Source organism: Dreissena polymorpha, chromosome 1 (assembly GCF_020536995.1).
Source record: "Dreissena polymorpha isolate Duluth1 chromosome 1, UMN_Dpol_1.0, whole genome shotgun sequence".
Lineage (NCBI taxonomy): Eukaryota > Metazoa > Mollusca > Bivalvia > Myida > Dreissenidae > Dreissena > Dreissena polymorpha.
Window position 1 is genome coordinate 168187726 of NC_068355.1, and position 9156 is coordinate 168196881.

Below are 9156 nucleotides of genomic sequence, written 5' to 3' on the forward strand. Positions count from 1 at the left end.
CTATTCTCTCGAGAATATGGGTGGCCCTAAGAAGTTGACATCTGGGTAGTGAGCAGACGACCCTCGCTGAGCCTGCTTTGAACGCGGAAGTTTCAGCAGACTGGACTTTTTCTTACGCCACTCCCGCACCGATGACTCGCCGACATTGAACTCACGCCCAGCAGCTCGATTACCGTGAGTCTCGGCGTACTTGACAACATCAAGCTTTTCTTTGGCGGTATACGACTGACGTACACGACCCATTTTGACAATCAAGATAAATCTTGTGTTTATGGACAATTTCAAGATAAATCTTGTGATGGTAGACAATTTCAATTGGATGATGTTCTGTATGACGATGTCAATATCTCTCTGTGTTGTAGTTCAGGCGATTGCTAACGAATGTTTGAAACACCACAGTTGAACGTTGAATATTTATACACACAAAATGCAATTGCATATTGTCACAAGTCGTGGCACATATTACTCAATATCATCTGCCAATTACGAAGTGCAAAATGACCCCCTTTCACACCTACCGTTACCCGTAAAAAGACCTCGTTCGCACCTACCTTTGCCTGCTCTCGACAACAATCCCCATCGGAATTCATCGATAAGGAAGTGTTAAAACACAAACAAAGAAATGTCCGCAAGTTTATTCAAACAAATTTATTTTGACAAAACTTCTTCTACCGCGTTCATACCTACCAGTAGCGACTTCTGGTTGTTTCGACAATGGCCCCTCAGTCAGTACGATTATAGGGTGGTGGTTTTCTGGAAAAAAAACATGGTGGCCATTTTGATTATTTACGATTACACAACATATTTTTACCAGTTTAGCAGCCAGGATAGCGTTGTATCAATGTATAACGCGCATCAGCTTTTTAATAACATTTTTGGAGGTAAAAAACTGCGCGCTATACGTGGAAACCTACGGTACTGAAGGTAAGGAAAGTATACTAACAAGTACCCCAGATTATGATCAGGTGCCTTTAAGCTCATTTTTTGTTCCTGAAGTACATTGTAGTGTACTGAAATGTACACTGGGTACTTTAAAGGAGTGCCTGCACTGACAATCAATTGAGACAACCATGATTGGTCTTTGTTGGCCATTAAGTATACTACAAAGTACAAAGTACCTGGGGCAAGAAAAATAAACTAAAAAGTACCCAAGAGTATAGTCTGGTGCCTTTAAGTGTATTTAACTTACCTGGAGTACAATGAGTTATATTTAAATGAACCCTGTGTACTTTTGATTGCATATAGTACCTAAACCCACAATGACTTATTGAGCATAGCCCCTGCGAAGATTTTTAGAACTGTTCTATAACATTTCTAGAATTGTACTGGAACTAATGACTAGAAGTGTTCTGGAATCATCCTTAAAATGCTCTAGAACGATTTAGAACAGTTGTTGAACGTTAAATGAGAATAATTTCTAGAACAATTTGTTCTGAAACAGTTCTGAAGGTTTGTTCTAGAACAATTCTTGAACTAGCGTTCTAGAACTATTCCAGAATTTTTCTTTAATAAATTTCCAGAACTGTTATAGAATTGTTCTAGAAATTTTTCTCATTAAACGTTCAACAACTGTTCTAGAACAATTCTTGAACTATCGTTCTAGAACTATTCCAGAATTTTTCTTGAATAAATTTCGAGAACTGTTATAGAATTGTTCTAGAAATTTTTTCTCATTTAACGTTCAACAACTGTTCCAGAATAATTCTAGAACATTTTCAGTATGATTACAGAACAGTTCTAGCCGGTGTGTTCCAGTACAATTCTAGAAATGTTTAGAACAGTTTCGAAGGGTTGCTTCAAATAAGTCTGGAACAAATGTTCTAAAACAGTTCTGAAAATGTCCGTAAACAGTTCTTTTCAATCTCTTCGGAGGCATCTGATGGGATCAGGCTCTTCTGTGTACAAGCAACTTGTCACAAGGCTCTGTAGGTGTTTGAGCACTTTGCTCTGAAATCATTTAGATAACAAATGTAGTCACATCTTAAACTAAACAAGAAGTCTAAATGATCCAGCTGGACAGTATTACAAATATAGACATAACGTCTTTTTATTTAGTCAATATTGAGTGTACTTATTATCAAAGTATTCAAACAAATAATTACACATTTGATCACAACATTAGTATTTTCAAATTGAGAATGCTTCAATACAGCAAACCTTGTAAGTAAACTGGTGATGGATAACACAATTTGACATTCAGCACCAACTTAAATACGAACGCAATATATTCAAGACACTGTTGCAGGTTTTTATGATTTGAACACATTAAATACTGGATTTTATATATTTCTAAGGGATTAAAATAAAAAGTATTAGACAACCAACATACTACTGAGATTTAGCTTTGCAGCATTGTTCCTCAGGTCAATATCTTCGGAGGCATCTGATGGGATCATGCTCCTCTTTACAGGCAACTTATCACGAGGCTCTGTTGGTGTTTGATCACTGAACTCTAAAATCATTCATGAAATGTGTTGAAAACCAAACTTGAGCATTGTGTCATGCGATCATGAATACTTTGTTTTAGTCCATCAAATTTCACATTTGGAAATTCTGGCTAGACTGAGTAGTTACTCATACAAACAATTAGCTAATGTTATCGAACGTTTGTTCATCAGATTTTTTTTTCAAATAAATTCACTCACCCCTGGCTAGTGAGTGAGTGTGAAATTGGATAACTGTGAACAATGTGTTCATGTTTCATTAAACAGGGAAAAAATCATATATCTATAGGCAGTGTTGACCAACTGATAAAAAAAATACTTATAATAACACTTATTCAATGGAGGCAAATTGAATTTCTTGAGTCTCATTTAAGTGTCCAACTCACATTCATAAATATTAAAGCCTGTAATTTTGGACTGCCTGCCTGTCACTGAACTGTGAACATGCCTTGAAAATAATACCTACCTTGAGTTTTTTTCCTATCTTAAGTTGCCTCGAAAGCATGCTTAGGCGGTCGCTTTGCTTGCTTTAAGAGAAACCTCGTCATCTGTAATCAACAGTATATACAAATTTTAATATTATTATTATGATAATATATTTATTTACAAGATTATTTTTCGTTATCCGAAAATATGATTGCCCGAACCTGTACTATTTACAACAAATTGTTTAACAATGATCAGGAAGACCCCTTAACTTAAATATTGATTTATTTCAATACTTTGTGTTTTTTATCAATACACAGTGTTATAAACAGTAAGTGAAATAAACTTGCTCTACGGCGATTGAAATATGGACATTTTTAGGGGACATTGTTAACCGAGACACTGCCTCGTCAAATAGGTCCGCGTTGAGCGAACTGAAATATTATTTTGCGGTATTCTCCGACAGGAATTTATTAACATTAGTGACGAGGCGGGCTTAACGCTTTCAGTCATAAATCAAAGCACTGAAAGTACTGGTGGATTATTGACATGAAATCTCACAACGTTGCCCTGATTCAAAAGGAAACTAAGTTCATTTAAAAAAACATTCAAGTTTCTGAACCCTGTCTTCGCCACTGCGATGTTTAGTGTGTTATTAGTCTCGAACCAGCTTCAATAGGAAAGAGTTAAAGGGAAACATACAATCTAAAATATCGCCTGTGTGAATCGAGTATTGTACATTCGGATACTTTTTCTCGGTAACGGCTTTTATCGTTATATAGAGAATACTAGCAATGCGCTAGCAATGTACTAACATTTTCACAACACCCAATCAAATTGCGTTGCGTTAACAGAGAGTTAGTTCTGCGGCGTAGACAGAAGTGCTCCGAAGTTTGCAGTAATATGCAAATTAGGCTGAAGATTGGCTACTGTGTATTATTGCCGCTTTGCGTCAATAATCCAAAAAGTGTTCGCCCCATTCAAGAACCTTTTAGATTGGTACCAAAAAGTTTGGCTATCAAACGAATTTACTTACGATGGATTTCACTGACGCAACCGGTGTTTAAATGTAATGATCGAATTTAATTTTGCATGGAATACGTAACTTTTAAATCCGTTAATTCTTTAAAATGTGAAATTCCATCTTTCATCACTAAAGAAAACCATTCGTCGTCTGCGAGATTCGCAAATGCGAAGTGCGCAAGATTACGGGTGTGTATAAAACGCGGCATTTAGCGCAGCCTGCAAATTGCAGGCTGCGTTATCGGGCCATAAAACGCAGCCAATATAGACATCGTTGCAGTCAATATAGATATCGTTGGAAAACGCAGGCAATATAGACAAAGAAGGAATACGCAGACGATATAAAACTATAAGGCAAAACGGGTGAAATTCGAGAGAATTACCGTATCAATAATTCGAAGGTTTTAATTAACAGTATATGTATGAAACTGGTAAAGGTCAAAACAATTATAAGACGTAAATTATCGTTTTAATCGCTAAAATGGCAGTTTAATTATAAACGCATTGAGTTTTTCTGTATCAAGAAGAAGACATAATAATATGTTTTGATTGTTTAACATAATTGTTTATGAAATAAATGTATGTAAAGTATATGTACAGATTAAACGGGTTGTTATTGTTATTTTCAACGCAGCCAATGTATAGACATCGTTGCAGGCAATATAGAAATCGTTGGCAAACGCAGCCAATATAGAAATAGAAGGAATAGGCAGCCAATATAGAGATAGACGGCAAAAAAGTTCGAGAATGACTGTATCAATAAGGTTTTTATTTATGGGTCCAAACAATTTTAAAACTTATCGTTTTTTATCGCTATAATGGCAGTAAATTTATACAAATTTTATTATTTTGTGTATCAACTTGAAGACATCATAATTTGATTTTATGAGCACACATGAGTAATAAAAATTGTATTAACATAATTATGTAAAATGTATGTATGTATATGTATGTATAGATTGAACGAATTGTGGTTTTTAACGCAGACAATATGGACATCGCTGCAAATTGCAGACTGCGTTATCGGGCCATAAAACGCAGCCAATATAGACATCGTTGCAGTCAATATAGATATCGTTGGAAAACGCAGGCAATATAGACAAAGAAGGAAAACGCAGTCAATATAGAAACAGAAGAAAAACGCAGCCAATATAGAGAAAGAAGGCAACAACTTATTGATGTTGTTTGTGGCTAATTTTATTTTATCGAGATTGTCTAAGTGTGAATATAAGGATGTACATCAATTACCTGCCAATTAATACTTCCCTTTGAATTTCAACCCAAAAGACCCTTAATTATGCCGGGTGTTTATTTGCTCAGATGACTTCAAAGTTATTTAAATTGCATCTTAAGGAATGAAATTTCACACATATTGTTAAAGAAATTTTTATATTTTAGCGAGTAATTCTTAGTCGTATATTTATATCCGATTTTTTTGTATCCATTTCATATCATTGTTATTACTTGTAATATCAGTGCTGTCAGTGATTAGTGTGATATTTGGAATACGTGTTTTGTGTGTGTTGTGTGTAAAGTGCTTTTTCGTGTTTTTCAACAGTTTTTTTGTGTGTGTTTATTGCGATATTTGGAAGAAGTGTTTTGTAATTTTGTGTTCTTTTTGTGTGTATAGTTCCTATAGTGTTTTCGTGTGCCGTCTAGTGAGTGTAAAAGAATGGCTTTGATTTTCGGACACAGCCAGGTGAAGTATATGCACCAGTATCTCAAAAGTGAGGACATTATAACATTGTCATACTCCGGTTTCACAATGGTAGATCTGTGTGAAGAGGAGTCGATTTTTGAAATCGTGCCCTCCTGCAAGGTGAGTTAACGTTACCTGTTGTTGCTTTTGTGCGTGAAACATTTTTAAATTAATTTGGAGATATAAAGTTCGTCTTTAAATTTACCACAATTTATAAGTATGATGGGAATCATACAAACAATAACTTACTTTGTATAGCAGGCTTATATCAACATTACACATTCCTCCATATATACGAACAAAAATTTATTAACAGGCTGTATAATTAAAAATATAAATCCGTTCCAAAATGCACTGATGTTTTATTGTTAAGTGGCACCACTTGTTTATTGTTTGTACTGTCATCTTAATAGGAATTTTATTAATATTGCAACTTAAAGCAAAATTAATAGTTGCATTTGATGCAATCGTCACATTTGCAGGGGTGGTAGCTTGGGTCCTCGTGACATCTCATGACAACTCTCTTGTGTAACACTTTGGCATTACCCGTTAATTGGATCATGATTGAGACGAAGGCCCATATAGTTTTGATGACATATCTGAACTGTTACTTGGGTGAAAAATGTTGAAGCTATTGTTTTTGCAATTTCCTTGTTAAATGTATAATATATGGGTGCCGGTCCACTCGCACGGTAGTCAACTCGCACGTTTTTTGGTCAACTCGCACGGCATCTCTGGTCAACTCGCACTTTTCAAAGTCAACTCGCACGCCTCGAAAAAATATATAGAAATAGATGAAGGATGTAATATGATCAGAAGTTTATAAGAAGTTTATAAGTAAAAATAATAATTATGTCCTTTTTTAATTATCTGAATAAACGGTTGTCACATTTAATTGCTCTGTTACACTTGTGGTCGGTGTTTTTCACGGGTTATATGAATGTTTGCAATAGTTGTGAAAGGTCTTATATACAACTAACAATTATTAAAGTAGCAAAGCAATAATCAAATAAACTAAATTGAATGATAGATGCATGTTTGTTTTTGTGATACTTCTATCACTCGAGTCAAGTATTTTGAACCAATATTGGAAAATATGTAATTTGCAATTATTAATTCAAATACGTGTAATGGTTCGCGTGTTGATTTATAATAGTGGAAAGTCTATGTAGAGCTCTATTTCTGCGTTCATGTTTTTTTGTTTTTTAATTATTTGTATTCTAATTTCTATTTAATTGTTATAAATTTTGTATAATCTTATATTTTTTACTTCTAATGAGCTATGAAAGAAATTGAAAACAGCTGTCTCCTAATCAGTAACAATACCCTAATTCTCACCACTAAAATTACAATAAACCGATAATCTGTCAGTCATTCAGAGCTGATGAGGGCACTGATTATCGAGGAGTAGATAAGGCTATTACTGATAGGGGTTGTCTAGAGATAAGGCTGTAGTATGGAATACTTAAATAAATATTTTTTTTATTTGTTCATGCTAAACAATTTAATATTTAATTAATTAATGTAGAACCGTAACTCATGTACAAATTTTAAAAATGTTGGTAAATTTTTATTAAAGTAGAAAATAAATAAACATTTGATTCTTGTAAAAATTGCATGATAAAGAATTGGTGTAAAATTAATCATTGTTTCGTACAACCATGTTTAAATACATGTAGGTATGATAATCATATATGCGCGGTTTACGTTTTTTTCCTATAATTGTGTGCGCAATAAGTTTTCCATACGTAATGGGATCTTCATTAATTGTTTTATGACAAATTATTAACTTCTTAATAATTAATAAACGGACATGTCGGTTCTATAAAAGCTATACGCGAACGAGTCTAACTGTGAAAAATGTTGAAGCTATTGTTTTTGAAACTTCCTTGATAAATGTAGTATATATTATTGACTGTTTCAAATAAATGTATACCATTTATATTTCGATATAATTAATGCTTGGTGACTATTAAACGGACTTGTCGGTTCTATAAAAGATATGCGCAAAAGATTCAACTCACATCATTGCAACGCGAAATGCTTCAGCAAGTCGGCCGCGAAGAGATGCGAACTAAATTAAACAATTAAACACTGATAAAAATGACATCTAACCCGACCCGAATGAATACACCGTGTATTTGCAACTTGCTGTGGTGATCCCTCTATTATAATCTCAATACAGGGATACACTCAATACACTGATTAACTTTGTAATCCGTCTTATTGATCATATATTGTAAATAAGATACATTAAAACATAATATATATATAGGACATTTGAATATTTCATTTAAAAAAAAAAATCAGCGCGTAGTCGCATATAAAAAGATACATTAATGACAAAGACCAAGTCTGGGTAATTAATATTAACCCTTTGCAAATATCTCCCAATTGATAACATCAACTCCATACATTTTCATCAGATGGCTAAACAACTCAATTAGTGCACACGCTTGTCGACTAAAGGTGTGATAATCCCTATTTATACCAATTTACCGAATCTCTTAAAATAATAGTGGTAGTCATTGTTGACTTAAAGACTGAAATAATAGAATTTTTTCAGTTCCTCGCCTTAATATCAACCTGATGCCTGTTGTCTATTATTGTATCTTATCACTATATTTCGATTGTGTTTGCATCACTTACAAGATTTAATACTATTAACGTTAATGATATTGAGTGTAAAGAGTGTTCGAATTACTGGTACGATTGAATCTCAATTAATTTCCTAGGTGTTTGTTTTATTTATAAGATCTTTGGGCAAAATACAACATTCGACTGCCGTTTAATACATAGAATTATTTAATCAAATTATGTCAACAAGTCTGTGGAACGTTGCCGTGAGGTATTGACATTTATCAATCTTGCATAAAACGAAAAGATGTCATTGATTTATTGATTTGTATGTGTTATATATTACTTATCTGTACCTGTGGAATAACATAATCAATAAATCATACAGTAATTCTCGGTATAGCCGAACTTCATCTTATTGTGTATATGTATTTATGATATGATTCATTATGCCAAAAGCACGTATCGCTGATTATGGGAATAAATAAACAATAAATGTACCAAATTTCTTTCAAAATTTTTGAGTAACGTAGCTAGTGGCCGCCTTAGTGCGTAGATAAGATCTGGATCACCACAGCAGGTCGAAGAAGAGCTTATCGAGCTGTAACACTTAGAGCTGTATGATATAATTGAGTTCATGTTAATCAGAAATACCATTGCACTCCCATGGACTAGTTTTTAACCTTACCAACGTGCTAGACCCCAAGGGAGCAGCTAGGGGCCCGGTCTTCTCTGCCCTCACCAAATACTTACTAGATTGTCAAATAACTGACAAAATCTAGGTCATTGGGGGAGGGAGAGCAGCCAACACCCACCTAATTATACAGTCTTGTGACTGTTTTCTTTTAAAAATGTGTAATCTCTGCACAAACCTGATGTAATCAAATAATTGTGTTGGATTTGTGTCGCTTTTACACAACCTTTATTTTAGTTTTTAATGGGTTTATTGTTCTACCCCGCCCTTTCTAAATCAGGCCAATGGCATTG

General features: G+C 34.1%; 1 long non-coding RNA gene across 1 annotated transcript; it reads right to left on the reverse strand.

Moving 5' to 3' along the window:
- Window positions 1–1647: 1647 nt before the first annotated feature.
- LOC127860346 (uncharacterized) lies at window positions 1648–3271 on the reverse strand. Its single transcript, XR_008039720.1, has 4 exons — window positions 3217–3271; window positions 2911–2992; window positions 2330–2452; window positions 1648–1947 (listed from the first exon to the last, which is right to left on the reverse strand). It is a non-coding gene; the product is annotated as an uncharacterized LOC127860346 (long non-coding RNA).
- Between the last annotated feature and the right edge of the window lie 5885 nt (window positions 3272–9156).